Source organism: Podarcis melisellensis, assembly GCF_964234715.1.
Source record: "Podarcis melisellensis genome assembly, chromosome: 7".
Classification (NCBI taxonomy): domain Eukaryota; kingdom Metazoa; phylum Chordata; class Lepidosauria; order Squamata; family Lacertidae; genus Podarcis; species Podarcis melisellensis.
Window position 1 is genome coordinate 24978529 of NC_138539.1, and position 24255 is coordinate 25002783.

At 44.7% G+C, this 24255-nt stretch overlaps 1 protein-coding gene and 2 long non-coding RNA genes across 5 annotated transcripts in view; 2 read left to right on the top strand and 1 right to left on the bottom strand.

The window, feature by feature from the left end:
- The window catches only part of LOC309374656 (uncharacterized protein), a 118061-nt gene extending 104076 nt beyond the window's left edge, over positions 1–13985 (bottom strand). Inside the window, exon 1 of the transcript XR_014170649.1 lies at positions 13963–13985. The gene's annotated coding sequence lies outside the window, so the exon portion shown is untranslated. The remainder of the gene's footprint in view (positions 1–13962) is intronic.
- LOC309374726 overlaps positions 1–24255 on the top strand; it is a 43775-nt gene that overhangs the window by 2390 nt on the left and 17130 nt on the right. Inside the window, exons 2-3 of one of the 3 annotated variants that reach the window (XR_014170683.1) lie at positions 11188–11291; positions 19259–19367. This is a non-coding gene — a long non-coding RNA (uncharacterized lncRNA). Of the gene's footprint in view, positions 1–11187; positions 11292–11654; positions 11958–18408; positions 19121–19258; positions 19368–24255 lie in introns of those variants that run through there. The other 2 variants (XR_014170684.1, XR_014170685.1) reach the window with 2 other exon arrangements.
- LOC309374732 lies at positions 14747–15731 on the top strand. Its single transcript, XR_014170692.1, has 2 exons — positions 14747–15508; positions 15560–15731. It is a non-coding gene; the product is annotated as an uncharacterized lncRNA (long non-coding RNA).

A 24255-nucleotide genomic window follows, 5' to 3' on the forward strand; every position in this document is an offset into this window, starting at 1 on the left:
TTCCCTGGTAGTCTCTCAGGTGTACGCGGTGAGAGTCGAGTTGCCTTTTGGACACTCTGGGTACCAGTCTTTTGATGGTGCTCCATGACACGATGGACAGGGCAGACCCGGTGTCGATCTTCATGTCACATGGAGCTCCTTCAATGAGCACCGTGACGTTTAGCTTGCGTCGCGTAGGCGAGTCGGTTTGGCCAATCGTGGTTCCAGATGGGCAGCGGCAGTTGGTGAGAGCGAAACAACTTTCCTTGGCAGACTGGAGTGAAGACTTGGACTTGCGAGTCGATGAAGCGGGGGTGTCAGACGGAGCCGATCGACAGACCTTAGCGATGTGGCCCCTTCTGGAACACTTCCTACAGATGGCGTCTCTGAATCGACACTTGGCACGGGAATGGTTGCCTCGGCAGCCGGCACATTCTGGTTGGCCCTTGGACTTCTGTTGGAACTTCCTGCGCTCCCGCTTTGTCTGGTGCACGTCATCGTCTTCACTGGAGGATGCCTCATCACTGCTGGCCTTTTCATGATGCACCGGAACTGGCTCCCTAGCAAGACGCGGGCTGCTGGACTTGCGGATCTCCTGGGCGGAGCGTTCAGCAGCTTCTGAGGCCACAGCCTCCTCAATGGCTTTCTGTAGCGTGAGGTCTGGCTTGGCTAGGAGACGCCGTTGCAGATGGATGTCCCGGACCCCGCAGACGATTCGATCCATCAGGGCATCGTCTAAGTCTCGGAACTCACAGTGCATTGCAGCCTGTCGCAGGGCGGTGGTGTAGTTGTTGATTGACTCCCCCTCTGCCTGGTGGTAGAACGCATGGCGGGCAGCAATCTTGGACGGCTTTGGTGCGTAGTGGTTGCGGAGCTTCTCTTGGATCGTGTCCCATGGTGTTGCCTGGACTGCTTCAGGCGCAACCAATGCTCAAGCCGTCTCAAACACCTCAGGCCCACAGAGGCTGAGGAATAGGCCCCGCTTCCGATCCACTGATACTGCTGTCAGCTCGTTGGCTTGGAGGTAGCAGTCGAACCGAGCGAGGTAGGAGTCCCATGATTCAGAGGCTGGCGCAAACGGCAGTAGAGGCACAAGTGAAGCCATGATTCCGATGCCGGCGTGAAGGGCGATGGATGGAACACAGTGCTCTAGCCAGAACAGTCAGCTCTGAATTGGTTCTGCCCAGTGATTTCACTCAGTGATTTCGCTCTGTGATTCAGCTCAGTGATTCAGCTCAGTTCAGAGACTGGCCGCATTTGGCTGTGCTCCGATGTCCATCCATCCCATCCTCGTCGCCAGTGTTAAGTAGTGGGTTGACATAGCAGCCAGCACAGCGATTTCTTCAAGTAGCTCTTTATTTTGTAAGCTGGAATAGAACTGACTGCAAACAGCTCAGCCGGCCTGCTTTTATAGGCAGCCGGCTGTCAACATTGTAACAACAACAGCCCAGAGTTCCCGCCTAAAATAACTGCCGCGGACCTGAGTGAAAACTATCTACAGACCTGAGTGAAAACTATATACAGTATCCCCCTGTTGGCCCAGGGTGAAACTACACTACATAACAGAAATATTTTTCTTTATATTAAAGTAAAACTATTCCTAAATTCACCTTATTTCAATAAATTGAAAAGGGCTGTAAAATGTTGATACTGGCATAACATTCCTTTTGTCATCAGTTGCTGCTTCCTGCATGTCACAGAATGTTCCTGTCAGTTTATTCTAAGCATATTAACTGCCCACACACATCACAGGGGGTGATATAAGACTTCCCAGCAGTGCTCCAGAAAACAGTTATTCCAATGGATGGCATGTGTGCTGCATTGCATGTTTTGCCAAGGCAAAGGTGTATGAGCAGCATGGATAAGGGACTGACATTTACCTACTACTGCCCAAAGTAAATTTTGGACCAAACCCAACCAAATCATTCATTCCTGCCATCAGAACACAGTCGAAAGATTCATGTTAGATTTAATGTATGTTGGCCCCAAGCCAATGCATAAAAATAAAGTGCACCTCAGTTTAAGCCTTGAGACACCTCAAATCAAACATCCCCTTTCAGATATCTTAGCACAGCCTTCTCCAACTTGGTGCCCTCCAGATGTTTTGAGCATGCTGGCTGGGCCTCTTGGAGCTGTAGTCCAAACCATCTGAAGGGTCCCAGGTTTGAGAAGACTGTGCTAGCACTTCTTCCAGCCTAAAGCTTCATCATTTTATTTTATGTATTCAACTTCTAAGTTGCCTCATGGAAAATATTCTACACAGTAAAACAGACAAAATTAAAACAAACCATGCAACAACTCCATAAAACTATAAATCAATAAAAGCCAACCTGGCAATAACATAACAATAAAATCAGGCCATAAAATCCCACGTAGCCAGACACAAATGCAAACCTTAGCAACCAGTCCTGAAAAACCCAGTCCAGCTGCAAAAGCTAAGAAACGCCCAAATTGCCCTTCTTCTGCAGAGACTAGAATAAAATGAATTATTCTGCCCATTGCCTCAGGTGACATGGATGACATATTTAAAAGATATTAAGGCCTGGGAGAATAATAAATACATATTTTCCTGGCACCTACAATGAACTCCTTACCACCTGAGGTTGTGTGTGGGCTTGTCCACATTAAAGCATTGTTGAGCTGTTAATTCATTTACCCTCCACAGAATTAGACCAGAGTAGTCCTCACCTGCACCTCATACTTCTCTTTTGTGTTTGTCTCTGCCTTCTAATTTGTTGATTTTGTTATGTTGTATGACTACTGGCAGAGTATGTGTGTGGATAGCTGCTTGCATACTTCGATTTTCTTGTTTTTTGTTTTTTAAACCCACCCAGGAAGTGTGCAAAAGCACATAGTCAGGCAACTGTAAAATAAATTGTGCATCTTTCTGGTTTTGTGAAAATGTAAGGGATCAAAAGAATATAAGACTATGTTCCTAGCGATTGTAAATTTTTAGCACACATGGTTTTTTTTAACTGCTGCAATAACTGGTGCAGAATTTTTTTAATGCACTTTGTTTGTACAATTTTCTGGTTTTGTCCAAATCGGAGGAATATAAAATAAGACCCCATTCAGGACCGTGCTGGAAATATGAATGATGCTGGAAAATAATTATAAGCACAGAGGAAGTAGGGGACATGGGAAGAGGAGTAAACCTGAATTTACATGGGGGAAACATTGAGACAGGTGTTGTTTGAGGGAAACATCGTGTGGATGACACAACCCTTCAGGAGAGCAGGGCAGAGATGTTTTACTGCCATATTGTGATGTGAGAAGTTCTTTTATCCCACGCTGGTTCCCAAATTCTGCTCCCACAGAACACTGAGGTGTTTCACCAATAAAATCTGGCAGAAGTTGGCTTTTCCCAACCAGCAGAAAAAATAGCTAATGGCTAGATTTACCCCCCCCCCCAAATCTCATTTTTTCATACGATATCTTAATATATAATAATATGACCATAATATAATATAATATGACATCATATTATCTACTATTAACATTGTTCCTAGTATGAAAGATGACATTAAAGAATATTCTTGGTGTTTTGCAGAGAGCACTATGCTATCCAGGTGCTCTGCAAACTGAGAAGGTTTGGGAATCATGGCTATAATGTTAATTGTTGTGACAGCCTCAACTAATGGGAATCACATGAAAACATTTTGGGGGAGGTTTTTTAAATAAATAAATCTGACTTTAAACATTATTTTTCTTCCTGTCAACTCTCCACAGGAGTGCAGCAAGTGAAGGATATGCTGTTTTGTTCCCTCTTGTTGCCTGGGGTGACATGGCATAAACAGCAGATGGAATTAGAGAGAGCACATGAGTGGCATTTACACAGGTTCTAATGAGATAAGAGTCATTTTGCCTGTGTTTGATGCAAATGTATTCATTGTTAATACTGTTAATGCTTGCTTATCTTGCACCTGGTATCATGTATTATAAAAGTTTTGCATAAATATTTGCAGGTGATCTAGCCAAACAACACAAACTCTTCCAACAGGGAAAAGTAAGCAAGGTTATGTGCTTCTACAGGAAGGACTGTGTATACCAAAACAGAACAATCCTTTGCATGTCTGTTGAGAAGTCAGCATTGTTAGGTTCAGTGGAACTTTTCCCCTAGGTGTCTGTAGGATTCCAGTTTAAAAGTCCTGTTTAGATAAAGATATATCAGTGCAGTTTTGCAAAGCGCAGCGAAACAGTGTACTGTATTGTGTTCTTTCAGAAAGTGTCATTTGTTAGCTGAATGCAGTTGTTCTTGCACAAGAGAGTCAAATTTACCTGAACTGCACAGTGTAAATTTGCTGGTAAATGATTGAACCTCACCTACAAAATAGTGACAGTCTGGAAGCAGCACAGAGGTTTTAACTAGTTCAAGAATGACTGAGGCTTAGGGTTGAGCAGCGAGGCCAGGTTCGCTGGTAACACCAAACAATTTGGTAAAAAATATGGGGATTGTAAAGAACTCCAAAGGATTTATGCAGGTGTAAAGTGATGGAGAGTGGAGCAGAAATCCATAAATACAAATAATCACTGGTGGAGTGTGTCAGCAGTGACTGACCAGGAAAGTGATCTTGGGGTAATGGTGGCTAGCTTGAGAAAAGTTAGGCCAGGTGTTGTAAACAAAATCTGCCCTTTTTTCCTTATGGGGTATCCAAGAGCCCATATAGAGTCCTTACATAGGTTCCCTATTGGTAGGAGAAAATAACAGCCAGAGAATATTGAGAAGCAAAGCAGCTAGTAAGCCTGATCTTTATTGATCTGTTGCAACAGGGTGCTCCCCTCACACACAGGAAAGGAGGGGGAACCCAGAACAATGGCACGCAAGGCCTTATATAGACATTTTAAATTCCCTGCCCTGGAGCTCAAGACCACCCCTCCATACATCATACATACATCACAGAAAGGGCAGTCTACAGGAAATCTGAGTGCTTTGTTTCCCTCCTTCTGCCAGGTTACCTGTTTAATGGTCACTTGATTGGATTACCTGGGGAGCCTGGCCAGTCTTTTGTCATGACAAATACTTGTTCCTGGGCCAGGTCACAGGCTCACACCCTATTAATATCTTAAATGTGCCCTTAAGACAGGATTTGTGAGGGAAAAGACAATTGGGAGGTTTCCCACTTTGACCTTGCAGAGAAAACATTTGCTCAGTTTGGGAATCAAAATGGTTTCAGGTCAGTCTTCCTGTGCTGATCTATGTATGTGCTTGGTTGGTACACTTATGAACATTCAACATATATCTGTTGTTGTTGTTGTTTAGTCGTTTAGTCGTGTCCGACTCTTCGTGACCCCATGGACCAGAGAACGCCAGGCACTTCTGTCCTCTACTGCCTCCCGCAGTTTGGTCAAACTCATGCTGGTAGCCTCGAAAACAGATATATGTTGAAAACAACATAGATATATGTTGTTTTCAACATATATCTAAGACCTCACAATTCCTATCAACAGGCAATGTGAAAAAGGGAAATGCCATGCCAGGAATCATTCGTAAGGAGATCAAAATATAAAACCTACCACAATCTTAATAACTGTATATAAATTTCTGGCTTGATCACACTTGGAATACTGTGTATAGTTCTGGTGGTTGCATCTCAGAAGTAATTTTGTTAGGTGCCTCCTAATCTCGAAGCAGTGAGAGATTTCAAGGACGCCAGCTCATATTAAAGGTTCAGCTTCCTTAGAATGAAGGTCACTGGAGAGGGTGGTGTCTTTGTGACATAAGTTTTACTTATCGACACATATTCAGACTGAGCATAAGAAGCAATGGTCCCCAGCATTAGCGCAGATCTTGTTTTCCTATTAGGTTTCCGAGTGGGTCCCAAAGTCATATCTTTCGATGAAGCATGGAGAGAAAGTCCAGGCAGGGACTCTTCCCAGGGCAGTCCAAGACAGGACTGGCTCCAGATGTCCTCTTTCACTTGCCAGTGACATGACCTCCAGCCAAGGGAGGGCTGAAATTCTGCCCCATTTAGCCCTGAACTGTTTAGTTTTGTAAAGAGATGCTTAACAATCTTGGCTAGAGCCACAGAGACTGGATTTACCAGTGTAGTACTGTAGTCTGTTTATGCAGAAACCCATCTTATAAATATAAAACCACAATGTATGCAACCTCAAATATGACATCCAGGCTAACCTCCCAGCCTATAGCAATATTTTGGAGATAGAGATGGAGTAGAAAAGGCCTGCCATAGTGATAATGGGGCTGAAACATCTCCCTTACCAGGAAAGGATATGCGGTGTTTTAGATTAGGAAAAGGGTGAGTAAGGGGTGACATGGTAGAGGTGTATAAAATTATGCATAGTAAGGGGAAAGTGAACATTGGAAGCTGCCTTATGCTGAGCCAGACTATTGGTCCGTCTAGCTCAGTGTTTCCCAACCGGTGTTCCGCGGCACACTAGTGTGCCGCGACACGTTGCCTGGTGTGCCGTGGGAGGGAGGCGGGCGAGTCGGGCGGCGAGAGGCGGGGCGGCGGCGGCGAGGAGAGGCCGCCCAGCGCGGGGCTCTCGCCGTCTGCCTGCCTGGCTGCCTGCGTGGCGCTGACGTCACGGGGCTGTAACGTGCCCCACATAGGCACGCTTAGACCCTGGCTAGGAAGCGCCTTTGCCCTTGCCTTTTGCTCTCCTTACTTCCAGAAAGCTGGGCTGGTCGCCCGCTCCTCTCGGCGGCGGGAAGTGGTGCTGCTGGGAGCTCCGGGAGGTGGCGGAGGGGGCGCCGTGGGCCGGGAAGCCCCTCTCCGTCGGGGCCGGCAGGCGGCTGCCGCTGCTGCTGGCGATGCCTTCGGAGCCGCCTCCGCTGCTGCGCGGGAACTCCTTGAGCGAGCGGCTCAGCTGCTTGCCTTTGCTGCGGAAAACCTCGCGCTTGTAGGTGCCGCTGGCTTGCGGCGTCGGCGCCGCGCTCTTGGGCAGCGGCTGCAGCGTGCGCTCCGTCCTGCCGGGCTCGTTGGTGAAGTGGACGGGCCTCAGGAAGCAGATGTCGATGCTGGACTCGGACGAGGCCGGCGAGCACGCTTCGAAGGCGGGCAGGTTCCGCAGCGGCTCCACCTCCTCGTAAGGGTCGCCCCGGTACTCGAAGCCCTTGTAGTCTGGCGCGAAGCCGGAGCTGTCCTGCAGGAGGTCCGCCGCCGAGGCCCGCCGACGGGGCCGCTCGCGGTTGCCGTCGGGGCCAGTCGAAGGAGGCGCGCTGCTGCCGCCGTACTCCAGGTCCGGGAGGGCGTGCAGGGAGGCGGCCAGAGCTTTCAGGTCGTGCTCACTGAGCTGAGAGGGCGCCAGGTCGTGCTCGGGCCGCCGCCCGTCCGTTTCCCACTCGCAAGGGGAAGCGCCTTGCAGGCCGTCGAGGCCTTGCTGGGGGCTCGCTTTCATGTGGGACCTGGAGTGCCTTGGAAGGGAGACCAATCAGTGTCGGATTTAGGTATAAGCTAAACAAGCTATAGCTTACCATTACCTTCTATGCTGTTACTTTTTTTTTTTTTTTACATAGGTAAAAAGTGACCTTTCCCCATCTGGCATGGTGGTGTGCCTCGATATTTTTTTCATGAAACAAGTGTGCCTTTGCCCAAAAAAGGTTGGGAAACACTGGTCTAGCTCAGTATTGTCAAAGGGACGCAGGTGGCTCTGTGGTCTAAACCGCTGAGTCTCTTGGGCTTGCCGATCGGAACGTTGGCAGTTCAAATCTGCGCGACAGTGGTGAGTTTCCACCCAGCTTCTGCCAACCTAGCAGTTCAAAAGCATACCAGTGCAAGTAGATAAATAGGTACCGCTGTGGCAGGAAGGCAAACGGCGTTTCCGTGCGCTCTGGCACTCGTCACGGTCCTCCATGCGCCAGTGGATGTTTAGTCATGTTGGCCACATGAGCCGAAAAGCTGTCTGTGGACAAATGCCAGCTCCCTTGGCCTGAAGCAATATGAGCACCGTACCCCATAGTTGCTTTTGACTGGACTCAGCTGTCCAGGGGTCCTTTACCTTTTTTAGTATTGTCAGCTCTGACTGGCAGTGGCTCCACAGGATTTCAAACAGGGTTATCTTCCAGCCCTCTCTGGGGATACCAAGGAATTGAGCCTGGCATCTTTTGTATGCAAAAAAGATGCTCTACCAGTGAACTACAGCCGTTCCCCAAAGTAGGTGGAGAGGTGTCTTTCTCCCAGATGATGTCATCTGATGAAGCCGAATTGTGTGAGATTCAGGATTGACCAAAGGAAAAGCATCTTTGCACACTACATGGTTAAACTACGGAATTTGCTACCAATTTAGATGGCTTTAAAAGAGGATTGGACAACATTCAGGGCAGATCAGACTATCAAAGGCTACTTACTGTCCATGGTGACTATGTGGCGATCGCTCAGTCGGTAGAGCATGAGACTCTTAAACTCAGAGTCGTGGGTTTGAGCCCACTGTTGGGCAAAAGATTCCTTCATTGCAGGGGGTTGGTCTATCTTAAACCTCTCGGTCCCTTTCAAGTCTACAGTTCTGTGATTCTGTCTTTGCATAGCAGTTGCTGGAGAGCAACAGCGGATGAGAGCTATTGGTCCCAGGTCCTGCTTGTTGGGCTTTCCGGAGCCATCTGGCTGCTCACTGTAAGAAGCAGCTGGATGAGACAGGTCTTTCATCTGATCATGCAGGACTTTGCTTATGTTTATAAGTTCATAAGTATCCTTTCAAAAGATAGGTGAAGAAGTTCGCTGCAAGCTGGGACGAGGGGGCTCAGTCACGATTTCCAAAGCCTTGTGCACCACTCACTGAACTCACTGAAAGAGATTAATTAAGCACACACATGCATATTTGTTTAATTCAGATAAATGATACGGGCTACAAATTTTAGCTTTTATTAATGTGATTCCTTAAGGGCACTTTTTAAGTCAACTAAGGCTAAGTGCGCATTAGCTGATTAAAATGTAGTAAGGGCGTTTCGCCCACGTTGCCTTTGAAGTCACACAGGAGGGGGGGGGGCCTTCACCCAATGCACATTATGTTATTTGATTTCCCCATGCAAGCGCCCAAAACTATTCAGTGAAGCAGTCGTCTGTGCCTATTGTTGTCATCTGCACACACGCTACAGGTGTCTCTAATGTACACACCTCAGCTTAACCACAGCTTATATTTTCAAATCATATGGAAGCTGGTTTGAAGGAAATGCACCGAATAGCGGTGTTTTTCAAGAAACTACAGGATACATATGGATTGTGGCTAATGTCACTTGAACACCAGTAGTAAGAGTAGAACTGGAATAAATTATGATATATGCACAGCCTAGCACTGTAATTCTAAAGCCACTTACTGGGAACTCAATGGAATTTACTTTCGAGTCGACGTGTGTGTGAAAATGTTGCAGCAGGAAATGTACAGAACTATTGAGAATATTCTAGCAGATTCTTTATTCAGCACTTCAGTCCTGCTACTTACTGAACCTTCTTTTTCATATCCGAAACTTAATCCACACACCCACTCTCCCCCCCTTCTCCACCTAACATAGATTTCTACTAACTGGTGTTTTTAAAGCCTTTCTCAGCATTGTTAAAAAATACTAGTATGAGATCCCAAGCATTATGCTCTGCTGAGTGAGCATTGTGAATGGCCCTCCAAACTGTGCGCAGGGTGGGGAGGGGAGGTTCGATAACCTAAATGCACTGATGACAAAACACCCTTAGACATCCCAGTGGGGGGAAGAAAGCATTTAAGTAAACAGTGATTTATGGCGACTCTGTGGGTGCTGCTGAAACAGACATATTATTGAACGCCTTAAAGGAAAAAACAGAGGTCTGCTGGGAGATTGACGATTAAAAGCCACGGGGAAGTAAATCTTTTTTCACCAGAATGGGAAAGTGTGCTTTTAGGCCCAGGAAGCAGGTCAATATAGGTCAATGCTTGAATTGGAAACATTAAGCCAAGCAACTCCTCTGCCCCTTTTGTTTCGTCGTCCCCCCACCCCCCTCGCTTGATCCTCCACCATTGGCGACCAACTGAAACCAGTTTGATATTATTTTGGTATTGCAGAGCTCCCAACAGAGGTTATTAAGTTTGGACAGTTACACAGTAAGACTCCACACAAGCTTGTGCCACAATTTTATTTACTTATTTATAGCTTGCACTTCCATCATGAGGCCCCAAGAGGGTTACATATAGTTCAGTACAAAATTTTGTTGACACCCAAAATCCTGTGTGGAAAGGTGCATCTTGACCTGGATAGCTCAGTCAGTAGAGCATGGCACTCTTAATCTCAGGGTTATGGGTTCGAACCCTACACTGGCCGAATTTGTTGACTGTATAAAACTTGTTTGGAAAATGAATAAAAATTATTATTATTTTTTTTAAAAAGAACCCTACACTGGCCAAAGGATTCCTACATTGCAGGGAGTTGGACTAGATGAGCCTTGTGTTCCCTTCCAGCTCTACAGTTCTATGACCTGATAATGATTATATACAATGATGAAGCCAAATATGCCTCAGATAGGAGGGCATTCCGCAATTTGGGGGCCACCACAGAAAAGGCCCTCTCACAAAACTTTGCATAGTGTCAGAACATCCTTACAGGTCTATATTGGAATAGCTTCCAAAACAACTACTCTATTCCCAACTCAGGAGTGGAAAGCAAAATACCAGTGGACAACAAAAAAGGTTTAAAAATGCTCTCAAAGCAAATCTTTAAAAATGTAACATAAGCACTGATAATTGGGAAACACTCACCTGTAAGCGTTCCAGTCAGAGAACAGCCTTTACCAAAGGTGTCATGGACTTGGAAAAAGCATAAACTCAGGGTGAAAAGGAGAAAAGAGCTAAGAGAAAGTCATATTTGACAAACCCTCACCGTGATCAGCTCCTGCCTGGAAACCTATGTCCCCACTGTGGAAGGACATGTGGTTCCAGAATTGGCCCCTACATTCACTTACGGACTCACTGTTAAGACCATGTTCATGGAAGACAATCTTAGTTTGCTATGATTGGTCGCCATAGAAGAAGATTGGAAGAGGCACTCCTTCAGTTATTTGAGGCCCAAGTTGTTTAGGATTTTGTATGTTAACACAATCACCTTGAATTGGTATTATCTAATAAACACATTCTTTTTTAAGGTGTTACCAGACACTTCATTTTTAACAGGATGATTTCTGAGCCAAACACAAACGTATAGACAGAGGTAAAGATAAAACCATTAACCCTTACTCAATGAAACCTAGCTTTTAATTTCTCTGGCATTGTTTTTCAAACTGTTTTTCCTAGGAACGATGGGGTTCTTCAGATGCTTTTCAGGGTACCTTGATGAGAAGGCCAGAAAACTGGACTAGCTGTCTTGACACTACCGTCCTGTGCATGTCTACACAGAAGTAAGTCCCATTTGAGCCTGGGGAGATGTAGCCTCAAGAAATTGTATAGGATTTGCAGCCTTGAATTTAAAAACTTGCCTGGTAACCATGGGCCAAGTATACAGTCCAGTGGAGCATGGATCTCTTCATCCTTCCACTCTCCTACTTGGAAGAAGACCACGTTTGGCTATTTGTGTTTCCATCCTGGTTGCAGAGGAGCATGAAAATGCTGGCTACTAGCTACTCAGCAGGCTAATAAGAAAATGTGTCAGACTAATGAGAACATGGGAATTGGATCCATGCATTAACTACTGAAAGTGTGATTAGTCTGTTCCAACAGAGGAGGTGCTATAAGGCATCTTGCCAGTTGTTTAAAGCTTGCTTGTTTCTCTGTCCAAGCTAAGCAACTTCTTCTCAGTCTTCCCATTTCTTTCTTCCTCTCGGCTAAAGTCAGGCTGTATAATGTTGCTTGCAGTGTGCTGTTGCAGTAACCTAAGCAGTATTTGCACTGTGCATGAGGCTGACTCCTCTGTCAGTAATACTAGCATTCTGCTAAGAAGTTCATTAATTTACTGGGATTTGGTGTGAGCCGTGAGGAAGCCAACTCTGCTTATGATACCAGATTGTTTAGGGTGGCTAAAACAGAAAAGGATTGCAGATAACCCCAAAAGGATCTTTCCAGACTGTGTAAGAAAGTGCAAACTGATGTATATGGGGACAAAAAAAAAGATCTGATAACTTGATATACACACTAATGGGGCCTGGAACAAGAGCTTGGGGTTGTAGTTGGCAGCTGTGAAAGAGGCAGATTGGCATGCTAGGGATCATTAGGAAAAATATTGAAAACGAAACAGTCAAAATCATAATGCCAGCATAAAAATCCATGGTGCAACTGCACTTGGAATACTGTGTACCGTCTCTCTTGGTGATATCTCATGGCTCAGGAGCACCGCTTGTAACTACTAGTTGAGATTAGACAGACACCCTCCTTGCTAAACTTTGGGTGTGTGACCAATATTTTCTTATTTCAGCAGGCATTTTAAGGTAGCGTCCGGCTTTATGGTGCATTTTTCCTGGCCTTTATTGTTTGAATTGTTCACATTTTTTTTTTTGTAATTTTATGTACGCTGCTTAGTATTGTTAACAGGTAAAGATAAAGGGACCCCTGACAATTAAGTCTAGTCATAAACGATTCTGCAATTGTGGCGCTCATCTCGCTTTAAGGGCCGAGGGAGCCGGCGTTTGTCCGCTTCTGCAGACAGTTTTTCTGGGTCATGTGGCCAGCATGACTAAGCTGCTTCTGGCAAAAGCAAAGCAGTGCATGGAAACACTGTTTACCTTTCCGCCAGAGCGGGACCTATTTATCTACTTGCACTGTGCACTTTCGAACTGCTAGGTTGGCAGGAGCTGGGACCGAACAACAGGAGCTCACCCCATCGCGGGGATTCGAACTGCCGACCTTTCGATCAGCAAGCCCAAGCGGCACAGTGGTTTAACCCACAGCACCACCCTGGTATTATTAATAACTGATACGTAAATACTTCAAATAAATAAAGTTCTGCCTCACCTCTAAAAGGATATTGTAGAGCTGGAAAAGGTTCAAAAAAGAGCAACCAGCATGATCAGTGGGGTGGAGAAACTTCCCTAGATATCCTAGATGGGTTTTTCAAGGCTCTTTTTATAGCACTACGTTCAGTATGTCAACCAAATAACACATTGCTTCCTTGTTTACACCACCACTGTATCAAATTATTGATTGTAAACCCCCTGGGACACAGTCCTCTCCTCTCATGCTTTGTAGGAGGCAACACACAGCGATAGAGCAGTAATTATGATGAAGATAATGGTATAATAATAATAATAATAATAATAATAATAATAATAATAATATTGTTCTGAAGACATCTCAGTGAATCTGAATGAAAAACGAACTTGCACCCGGAAGTTATATTTTACCTCAGCTACATTCCTCTTTCTGGTTTAAATTGTCTTCAGCTCCCTAATAAAGCTATTAGTTTTGTTAAAACAAGATGAGACAGTAGCATTCCAGTTAAATATGACTTCTCAGATTAATATGTTAGTCCATGATGTACTTTAATTTCCTCAGGGACGAAAAGTGTTGTTACAAAGCATTATGGTTATATAGCTGTTATGTACTGTAAAAGTATGAGTCAGTAGTCCTTTAAAAGGTTAACAGACCTTTTTGTTCCAGGATGTTCTATCTAGAAAAAAAAGTACTGTAATCCAAACAACTGAAACATCTAAAACTAAATCCTTTGGTATTCAAGCACGATATAATATATCAATCATAAAACAATAATTTGATGTCTGACATTCTTCAAAGGTAAATTATATTTTGGTAAAAACAATGCAGCGTCTCACACAAGATATGCGTGGTTGAAGCTTGTATTGTTTTGGAGGCCTGCCTGTTTATGAGAAGCTTGTAAATGAAGACTAGTTTCAACCATGCAAGCAGAGCTGTAAAATGATCATGGCTGCCGGCTGCTTACACAACTATACATTTGAAGCACATTCCCTTCCTCTCAAAGTATCCTGGGAACTTTAGCTAAAGGTGCTAGGAATTGTAGCTCTGTGAGGGGTAAACTACAGTCCCCAGGAATTTGGGGGGTGGGTATGTCCTTTAAATATATGTTATGCAGTGCTTTATTTCTAAAAAAATGTTTAGGGGTACTCTCATTTTCCTACTCATATTGAAATACTGCCCCACAATGAGGCCAAACGTAGATTCACAGAATGTTTAGGGGATATGTGTACCCCTGCGTCCCCCCAGAAAAAAAGCACCGATGTTATCTATGCAGCCATGATCATACATGGACATAGCATGAGCAAGGGAGAAGCGCACACTAAGTGTGTGAAAGGCTCCATTGATGATAAACAGGCAGAATGAGCAAGCCTGTTTTTCATTTCAAACCAGCTTTCCTGTTCAGTTCTGGGTAATCAGCAGCAGTAAAATCCCAGGCATTCTCCCGTCATGTTAAGTAAACGTGTGGCATGTGTGTGCAGGGATGAACATGTCATCACCACACCAGTTGACATTTCCCACAGTTGAGCGATACATTTATTATGACCAATTGAAATGCCATGAAGCAATGAGCAAGCACTCATTGTCTTCTTTCTTTCTTTCTTTCTTTCTTTCTTTCTTTCTTTCTTTCTTTCTTTCGGACCAGCTTTCCTTTCTTATAGACCTTTGTTTTGTTTTTTTACAAGTCCTGGAAAATCAAGAGGCTGAAACACATGGGGAGTCTCCACTGGTATAGGGGCAGCTCCCCATTTCAGATAGGTGCCCTCCAACCTATGGAGTGTATAGTTAAACTGTGGAACTCATTTCCACAGGAGGCAATGATGGCCACCTACTTGGATGGCTTCATTTAGTAAATAAAATGAAAAATGTGTTGTGGAAGGGGGCGGGGTTATTGGGGTTTGTTGTTGTTCTATGTATTTTGTGGTTTTTATATTGTAATTTTACCTTGCTAACTGCCCTGAGATCTGCAGAGGGAGGGTGGTATACAAATTTAATTTTAAAAAATAAAAGAGGATTCGACAGATTCTTGGAGGATTTGTCTATCAATGGCCGCGAGCCACAGCGGTTAGGTTCTACCTCCGCTATCAGAGGCAGTATGTGTATGAACGGCAATTGCTGGGAATTGCAAGTGCTGTTGTTCTCAGGAGCTAGCTGCTTTTGGGCTTCCCATTGGCAACTGGACACTGTCAGAACAGGATGCTGGACTAAATGGACCACTGGCCCTCATACAGCATGTTCTCATGATGGTGATGAAAATGACAATTTGGAGGTTGGGGGGAATAGAGCTAGCACATTCATCTTTGTGGCTGTGATAAGAATTTTAAGGTCTTAGATATGTAATAAATGTTCATAAATGTACCAAGCAGAAACGTACATAAATATATAAACCACATGTCTGAAAACCCCACAGTAAAAAAGTCCTAAACAAATTGACCTCAATTATTTCTCTGCAAGGTCAAAGTGGGAAACCTCCCCATTGTCTTTTCCCTTCACAAGTCCTGTCTTGAGGGCACATTTAAGATATGAATAGGGTGTGAGCCTGTGACCTGGCTCAGGAACTAAGTATTTATCATTACAAAAGGCTGGCCAGGCTCCCCAGGCAATCCAATCAAGTGACCATTAAACAGGTAACCTGTCAGATGAAATAAACAAGTCACTCAGATTTCTGCTGTAGACCGCCTTTTCTGTGATGTAGGTATGATGTATCTGGGGGGTGGTCTTAGGTTACACCCCTTCTGTAATGTAGGTATGATGTATGGAGGGGTGGTCTTGAGCTCCAGGGCAGGGAATTTAAAATGTCTATATAAAGCCTTCCGCGCCATTGTTCTGGGTTCCTCCTCCCTCCTGCGTGTGGTGAGCGAGGACCCTGTTGCAACAGATCAATAAAGATCAGGCTTACTAGCTGCTTTGCTTCTCAATATTCTCTGGTTGGCCTTTGTTATTTTCTCCTACCAATAGGGAACCTACGTAAGGACACTATATGGGCTCTTGGATACCCCATAAGGGGGGGAAAGGGCAGATTTTTGTTTACAACATGACCTACCAAGAGAGCTATGGCCTTCCAGGACTTAAAATTGTGTTATAGGCCTCTATACGAGTAGAGGAGGCTCCCTTGCTCACACCTTTGCCCTCCAGCTCAGGGTGGGGTGGCATTGGGAGGCAGAGCTTCTTGGCACAACTCACCCCAGCTCTCCTCCTCATGATGCTACTTCTGTGGGAAGTCCTAACTCCTGAAGAGAGTTTATGTTATGGTGGTAATAGCCCTGGCATAGCACAGCCACCTGGCATGGCATGCCTGCCATCTCTCCTCCCCACCCCCTAATACTGTTGTCTTTTTATAGAAGACACGTAACAAGTGCTCTCTCTATCTCCCAGAGCCTGAGAAGCAAACGGACTTCCAGATTTTAATGGAAAGCTACAACACGTCAGTGAACCGTAGCTAACGAATGCAGAACATGGCAATTATTGCACATGGAAGTTGGAGCAAGGGTTTTTTTTAAAGGTTTTTTTTTAACACTTGGAGTGTGAAGTTTCCCTTCTGCCAGACTTTAGACTGCACTTTGCACAGGCTTTTTGTCATTAAAATACTCTTATGTAAGCCTAATTGACACAGTTAAAAGAGCTATTACTCACAGATGTCTGTTGCTATAGTAATGGGGGAGAAAGGCAGAATGCTCTTCACCCTTCTCAAAATAATAGACATTATCATATGTAAAGGCATTGTGTCTTTTTTTTTTTGTAAAGCTCCTCTTCAGAAGCTAGGCACTTTGTACATGTTGTAACAAGGATGAACCCTCATTAAGGAGTTCATAATAATTTTTAACACCTGCCAAAATGATGGAGAGGGAGAATGAATGCAAGTGTAAATCATAATGTTCTAGGATACAGTATATGCTTTTCTAGTGATCTCAACTTTTTTTTTAATGGGGCTTTTAGGAAATCAGTATTGTTCCCATCAAAAGCTCCAGAAAGAGAAAACGTGGTATTATTTTATATGGGGGTTTTTAGCCTCTCCTTTTCCCCCTCACAAAGTGGTTCAACAGTCAGTCCCTCTTCCCAAGGAATTCTGGGAGCTGTAGCTCTCTGAGGGGAATAGAGGTCTCCTAACAACAAAGGTCTGTAAGGTCCGTATAGTAAAAGCTATGGTTTTCCCAGTAGCGATGTATGGAAGTGAGAGCTGGACCATAAAGAAGGCTGATCGCCGAAGAATTGATGCTTTTGAATTATGGTGCTGGAGGAGACTCTTGAGAGTCCCATGGACTGCGAGAAGATCAAACCTATCCATTCTTAAGGAAATCAGCCCTGAGTGCTCACTGGAAGGACAGATCCTGAAGCTGAGGCTCCAATTCTTTGGCCGTCTCATGAGAAGAGAAGACTCCCTGGAAAAGACCCTGATGTTGGGAAAGGTGGAGGGCACAAGGAGAAGGGGACGACAGAGGACGAGATGGTTGGATAGTGTTCTCGAAGATACCAGCATGAGTTTGACCAAACTGCGGGAGGCAGTGGAAGACAGAAGTGCCTGGCGTGCTCTGGTCCATGGGGTCACGAAGAGTCGGAGACGACTAAACGACTAAACAACAACAAAACAATTCTCAGCATCCTTAAAGTCACAAATGTGGGTGAAACATTGTGTTACGTATGGCTGTCCTGTGTACATGTGAAACCTGAGGAAGCCCAGGACCCTAGACATTTGGTAACTTTCTTCCACCAACACTGCCGCCAACCTGTCTGCTATTGCCCCTGGAATACAGCATTAAAAAATGGATAGCTGTGAATATATTTTTGCTTTCATCTTTATTGTCCTGGGGAAACTCTACTGGTGCCCTTCCAGAATGAAACCCAATACCTTCAGCCTGAAGAAAGAAGCTTTGTTTTCATACATAAGATACTGAAACGCATTTCATGATCGATATCAAGTGCAAGTGCCAGTCAGACAATATTGCTTATCTTTTATTTGCAATGCAACCCACCATGTCGCTATTTACTTGTGCAAAACCTTTAATGAAACGGCTCCAAATCAGGCTGCCCAGCCAACCAGAACATGTCACTCTTGCCTTAACTTTTCTTCCATGCTACAAATGGGTAAGCAGCTGGAGGAAAATACAGGTTGAAGCAGGAAAATACAGGTTGAAGGAATAAAGTAGGGATTTGAACCATGGACGTAGCTAGGATTTTTGTTGGTGGGGTAGGCTTTTGTTAGGGGGGCAGAACCTCATATTTGTATTGGCTTTTATTTTTATTGATTTAGGGGGGGCAGCTGCCCCCCTGGCCATGCACATGATTTGAACCTGGGTCTATGAAGTAGGACCACTGAGAAGTGGGTACACAGACTGTACGGATGTACTGCAAGCCTTCAGTCAGCTGGACCCCCAGACTCTGAGCTCCCCCCCTTTTTTTTAAAGTAGGTCTAGTCCTCTTGGAAATAAAGTGATGGAACAAACTGTACATGTACTATTCACAGCCATTTCTGTGAGATAAGCCTTCCTGGTTTCCTCCACCTTTCAGTATTTTTAGAGTGAAGTTGGGGCTATGGGTGTTAGCAGCAAGTCAGGTTAATTTTATGTTTCATTTTATTTTTCTTTCTGTACTCTCTCTTCTTCCTATAACTAACTGGTGAATTCTCAGACTAAATACAAAAAAGGGAAAGGGAAAAGTAATATTTTTAATATATATATTTTTAAAAATTTCAGATTATGACAATCTGTGTTATTTTTAATAACGTCTTCTGTGGACTTTATAGCTTTGCATTAACTCTGATTCTTTACATAGAACTTGTGTTCTACTTTACCCATAGAAGCTGCATGTGTACATCACCTTCTGCTTATTACTCAGAGATCTAGAAAACGGTATCTTTGTTCCAGCTCAAGTACAATACGTTCATGCTAAGTCTATACACAGGCCCTGCATTTCAGATACTGTGGTGTATTTTGACCTGGCAGCACCATTAACAGCTGAGTTTGTTCTGATAGCGGGACGATGTTTGCTGTCCTTGCGAGTCTGGCAATTACATCTGCTTACACCACAGTCTGCCTGGTATTTACAATTTAATATTTGCTGCTTTCACTTTTTCAGGTTTCACTGCTAATGCTTTAAATTAAGCCACAAGGGAAGGCTTGACGCTGAAGAGCATTTTGCCTAACACCTTTCCCAAGCTGTCACTTCTGCCTTAACAATGCATTCCTGATTTTGCCACAGCTACACTACTGGTGTTTGCTAAAATCCCTGGAAGTAAAACTGCAAGTTTTAATTGTTAGATCAGCCCACTAAAACTTTGGCTGAGGACCAGTTTTAACCAGGGGGGTTAAAGGTAAAATCTCTCTCCGTGTGTATAGACCTGGTGTGTCGCTATACTAATGAATGAAAAAGAAAATATTAAAAATGGCCTTTCCTTCTTTTGCAGGGAGCATTTGCTTATTAAATGTCTTTCTGTTTTATTTCTTTAAAGTGTTTATTGGCCTCTCTTCTGGTGAAGCTACCAGAGCGCCTTAAGCATAAAACAACACTGCAACCCAGCAGTTGTACTACTAATGTTTGATGAACAAGCTTACTCTCAGGTAAGTGCACAGGATCGCAGCGTAACAGCAATTGTGTACTGGTGATGTGCTAGCTAAGGGACAATAGGATTTGGTGGGTGCACTGCTGCCAATGTTTTGGTATTTTAATGATTGTATGTTTTAAAGTAGGGTTGTATTTTTTAATTGACCTTACTGATTTTATCTTTTGCAAACCGCTTTCAGGTGTATAAATTTTATGAAATAATTTTTTTAAACTGAATTAGCAAATGCACCATCAGAATGCAAAATTCTACGCTGTCATAGTGGCAGAATGCCTAAAGCAGGACAGAGTAAAGGATGGGATGTCAGTGGAACAGGGAAGGAACACACAGGTCTCTTCCACGCTGTGGGCACATCCCATCAGTGGCACTTCTTTAGTCCAGATCTGGAAGAATAAATGTCCCTCCCATAGACTTGCTCCAGGCAGGCTCATTGAGCTGCCTCCTCATATCCCCTACTGTCAGGGGGTGGAGGACGCCAAACACTGCTTCAGTGGCCAGCTGCTGCTCCTTCTGCCATGGAAGACTGCTGAGCATGAGAGAAAAGGAGCCAATGACCACTGTTTTTGGCTTCATCCCCTGGCTCCTCCCAAAATGCCATGTGACGTCACATGGCGCATGTGTGATGTCAACTGGACCCTCAATCTTTGGCGCAAGTTGGCACCTCTGTCCAGAAGTCAAGTGTTTCTCATTGCCTCTTCTACTTGGATTAGACCAGGGGTCAGCAAACTTTTTCAGCAGGGGGCCGCTCCACTGTCCCTCAGAGCTTTTGGGGGGCCGGACTATATTTTTTTGGGGGGGGGAAATGAAATGAATTCCTATGCCCCACAAATAACCCAGAGATGCATTTTAAATAAAAGCACACATTCTACTCATGTAAAAACACCAGGCAGGCCCCACAAATTACCCAGAGATGCATTTTAAATAAAATGACATATTCTACTCATGTAAAAACACGCTGATTCCTGGACCGTCCGCGGGCTGGATTTATAAGGCGATTGGGCCGGATCTGGCCCCCGGGCCTTAATTTGCCTACCCATGGATTAGACCAGTGTTTCCCAACCGGTGTTCCGCGGCACACTACTGTGCCGTCAGACATTGGCTGGTGTGCCGTGGGAGGGAGGCGGGCGAGTCGGGCGGTGAGAGGCGGCGGCGGCGAGGATCCGCGTAGAGCCGGGGGCGGCTCCGCGGTGGTGGTGCCGAGCGGCGGGGCAGCGCGTGCAAAAGGGAGGAGCGCGAGACAGCGGAGGAGGAGGAGGCCGGCATGTCCGGGCAGCAGCAGCAACAACAGCAGCAGCAACTCCCGGCGACGGCTCCTCAAGCCCCGCCGCCGCCCCCTCCTCCGCCCGCTATCGCCGCCACCACCACAACAGCCGCCGCCGCCTCAGTTGCCGCCGTCCCTCAGTCCCTCGCTCTGCTGCCTCCTCCCACCCCCAAAGCTTGGAGGTTCCCCGGCAAGGGGGAGGGACGTCACGGGGCGGGGCTTTAATGGTGGTGTGCCGTGAGATTTTTTTTCAGTAAACAGGTGTGCCGTTGCCCAAAAAAGTTTGGGAAACACTGGATTAGACAACACACAGTGATTCCCCTTTCAGTTTGCAACTCTGGCCAAGGGCAAGTCCTTTATATGAGCTGGAGAGAAGATTCTAGAAAATATTGGAAATACAAAATAAACTCATACAGGTGTGGATGTTGGGGTGTGTGAGGGTGAAGCAAAGCAGATCAGGCGGGGTAATACCAGCCCTTTAAAACCATAAAACAGCTGTCTGCTCCTCAGCCAAGAGGAATGTATGTACAATCTTTAGCAGAATAAGCTGCTTGTCTTCCTGGCCAGCTTGCCTCTGTTAATGTTGCCTTTATGGGAATCAGAGAAGTTCTGTCCACAGCAATCTAGTTGTTGCAACTCTGCAGGGATGGTAATAAATGTAATGGAAACAGGTGTCCAATGGAACGGAGAAGCAGATTCCACACACAGCTGTGTCCGCCTCGAATAAAGGTTAATTGTTTCACAGTCAGGAGGCACTGCTTAATGGACAATTGAAAATGGATCATGGTTAATGCTTCCATTAAAAAAATAAAGAAGAAAAGAGTCTTTAACTGTGTAAAAAGCAAATACCAGCAAAAAATCCAATGTCACCTTAAAGAGTGACAAATGTGTTACGGCATAAGCTTTTGTAGACTAGAGTCCACTTCATCAAATGCATGGTGTTATTCTAAGTTGACAGGTGTGTGTGTGTGTGTGTGTGTGTGCGTGCGCGTGTGTGTGTGTGCGCGCACACACACACATATTTGGGGGGAGAGGGAAATAGAGAAGCAGTGAGGTCCGTAGGAAATGAAATTCAAAGAGGAGGGATTGTGACCATTAAACCTTAAATGTACGTAACAAACAGTGTGATGAAACACAAAGCAATGTTGATGAGAGCACAAATATATTGGCAGAAATGCAACAGGAAATGATGGGGAAAGATTTATATCCATTGTCCAGAAAGGCTCCACCTACTTGTTTCTCCACTCTCAACTCTCCTTAACTGTAGGCCAGATTTCATGTTAAGGTAAGGCTATTTTCAGAAAAAGACATTCTGAGATGTTCCTGCCATTGATTTTTATGGCCACTGCATCAGGCCCTAAAGGCATTATTTGAGCTCTTATGCAAACAGGCAGTGCAGTGATTCCGCATAACTTGTATAAGGTTGCCAACTGTTAAAGCCCTGTGCCTTTAACAGTAGCTTGACACAAAGAAATTAAACAGGTGTGTTTTTGTCAATGCAAAAAGGCACATATTTATATATATATATCTGAGGTGGGGAACCTGTGGCCATGAAGATGCTGAGCTACAATTCTGGTCATCCCTGAGTACTGGCTGAGACTGGTGGAAAGTGGAGTTCCAACAACATCTAAAGAGCCACAGCTCCCCTCTCCCTTCCCTGCTTTAATGTAAGGTAAAATGACATACGGGACGCAGGTGGCGCTGTGGGTAAAACCTCAGCGCCTAGGGCTTGCCGATCACCCTGCGGCGGGGTGAGCTCCCATCTTTCGGTCCCAGCTCCTGCCCACCTAGCAGTTCGAAAGCACCCCAAGTGCAAGTAGATAAATAGGTACCGCTTTATAGCGGGAAGGTAAACGGCGTTTCCATGTGCTGCGCTGGTGCCGGCTCGCCAGAGCAGCTTCGTCACGCTGGCCATGTGACCCGGATGTGTTTCCGGACAGCGCTGGCCCCCGGCCTCTTAAGTGAGATGGGTGCACAACCCTAGAGTTGGACACGACTTGCCCGTACGGGCAGGGGAACCTTTACCTTTACCTTTGAAAATGACATACATTTATGAGTCCATATTATAGTTCATATTAAAGCGGACAGAGGGAGACCAAGCATTCTGAAAAGATTCACTGACTATAAATATGTTTGCTGCCAAATCAGATAATAGTGCTTTCATGTATACCAGTGTTTCCCAAACTTGGGTCTCCCATCAGTTTTTGAACTACAACTTCCATCATCCCTAGCTAGCAGGACCAGTAGTGAGGGATCATGGGAGTTGTAGTCCAAAAACAGCTAGCGATTCAAGTTTGGGAAACACTGAAGTATACAAATACATTCAGAGAGCCCTATGGGACATTTTGAGCATTTAAGGGCACTACACAGTCAACTTACCTGCACAATAAGATAAAGGTCATTTTCCTGAAGTACACTGGCTTCAGATCTATAATAAGTGTACTTCAGGAAGTTTATGGAAATGAAGTTTCCTATTCCTTCTTTGCCCCAACAGCCAAATCATGAATAAATGAATGAACTCTCCCAGGGAGGAGAGATGGCATCACAGTGCAGCAGCAATGCAGTCCCTTGGCTTATTGTTCTCTTGCCTAAGATGACCAGCCAGGTGAAGTGGGAAGAGTCTTATCCATTTGTCTCTATGGCAACAGGGCAACCTCTTTGGACATGCAAATGGAAGGACTTAACTGGTTCACTTAACAAAGGATCTAGTCGGACTGGTTCACCAGGTTTCTTCTTGTAGATTCTAACAGTCACAGGATCATAGTGTTGAAAAGAACCCACGGGTATCATCTGGATTGCCCCCAACCTATTAAAAATACGTTTTAATATGATTTATAAATATACATACTGCACCACAGTTCAGTTTAGAAATTATCAGGGTGGTTCACATGATGATAACAGCAAAATCATAAAAAAATACTGATAAATAGGACCATAAATACAGTATTAAAGCACCAATGAAACCTCGGTGGTCTGGAGGCACCTGGAGTAATGTGAATCTTACCATTGGCAGCTGGGTCTTTTCATCCTGGCATCTGGAACAGACAAAGTATAGGTTGTGAGTATATCCAGGAAGAATAGTGTTTATTTACTTTTCTGTAGGTTCAACCTGAATGATCTTCCCAAAGATCATTCCAAAATGATCTTCCAAAAACAAAACAAAAAAGATATTCACAACATTTATTTAAAATGTGTTAACAATGCAACTATATATATATCTACTCAAAAGTAAGCACCATTGAGCACAACGGACTGCAAGCCTAAAATATGCACGTAGAGAGAAACTTCTTTCCAAAAAAAGGGTTTTCTAAAAATCTTCCATTACAATGCATGTGTTCAAGAGAGAGACTCTAGGCTGTCAATGATTGTTTATTCCAGTTCACTGACTTGGGCTACACAGGAAAAGAAAATCCCATCAGCCTCCCTATGCTATGTTTATATGAGTGTGTGTGTATACAACGGCTGTTTCCCAATCTGACTGGGAATCTGCCAAAACTATTAGGTATTCAGTGTTTTTTTAAAAAAAATATTTTATAAAATTTACTGCATGATCGTTTTTTTAAAAAAAAACCCCACCTCAGAGCAGTTTACAGAAAGAACATTTAGGACATCTATGGAACCAGAA